Source organism: Penaeus chinensis, chromosome 23 (genome assembly GCF_019202785.1).
Source record: "Penaeus chinensis breed Huanghai No. 1 chromosome 23, ASM1920278v2, whole genome shotgun sequence".
Classification (NCBI taxonomy): Eukaryota; Metazoa; Arthropoda; class Malacostraca; order Decapoda; family Penaeidae; genus Penaeus; species Penaeus chinensis.
This window is the reverse complement of record NC_061841.1, coordinates 6237646-6238623: the sequence shown is the minus strand read 5'-3', so window position 1 is coordinate 6238623 and position 978 is coordinate 6237646. Positions and strand designations below refer to the sequence as shown.

At 31.3% G+C, this 978-nt stretch overlaps 1 protein-coding gene across 2 annotated transcripts in view; it reads left to right on the top strand.

Annotated features, from left to right (window-relative positions):
- LOC125037561 (calpain-7-like) overlaps nucleotides 1-763 on the top strand; it is a 14287-nt gene extending 13524 nt beyond the window's left edge. For both annotated transcript variants that reach the window (XM_047630745.1, XM_047630744.1), the window contains exon 12: nucleotides 1-763. This exon is cut by the window's left edge and continues 988 nt beyond it. The gene's annotated coding sequence lies outside the window, so the exon portion shown is untranslated.
- Nucleotides 764-978: the final 215 nt, after the last annotated feature.

Below are 978 nucleotides of genomic sequence, written 5' to 3'. Positions count from 1 at the left end.
ACACACACGCACACACACTGTATTTATGCAGATGTATATCTGTACCTGTATATATAGATAGATATACAAAGGCTATAGAACATAGATATTGCATAATGCAGTTTCAACCATTTGCAAGATTTTCATACGATAATAAATCAACATTTTTCTCAGGTGCCACACATATTTATATCTGATTAATGGACTGTGATGATTAATTCTCGGTGATTTAAATCCACTTGTCCACTGAAATCCAAGACTGCCAAAATTGCCAAGATTTAAGCTGTGAAATCAAGAACTGATCAGATGCTCATCCATGACACTCATCAGAGGATTAGAAAATTTCTGCATATCATAGCAGGCTTTGAGTTCTGTTCTACTGTTTTCTTTGGAACTAGATCCTGTCATCGAAGAGTAGTTTTAAAAACGTTATTAAGTCTAGATATCAAAGATTACATTACGGTTATTGCTGATTAAAATAATGGCTACAGATGCTACAGAATTAGGTGAAGAATTATGGAGTGAAGAATTATGAAAACATTTATAAATGTGTTCCCAAAGCATAAGACTTGATTAGCACTAGATTTCCTGCTCATAAGTCCAGGCAATTGATTTAGATTCCAGTGACCATGTGGTATTTGATATTTAATGGAACTTTATAACTATTGTTAATTAAAACGTTTTCTATGCATAGTTAATTTACATCTACGATTTTTTGTTCTTTTGCTAATTGTTTAGGTGTTGAATTGCTAATTTTAAGTGATAATAAATTGTAAATAGTGAATGCAAATGTTTATAAATTTGATGTTGCTTTATGTTTCTTGTTATTTGAGATCTTGTTTGGATTAAAAGGGAAATAAGAATTAATATGGCAGTCTCAAAAGAAGAAAGGACATCAGAAAATTGACCAAATTAAGAATTTAAAAAAAAGAAGGTAGCAAAGTTTAACCCAATGCCGCTGGGGAAAATGAATAAAAAATGAGGAAAATGCTGTGTTCA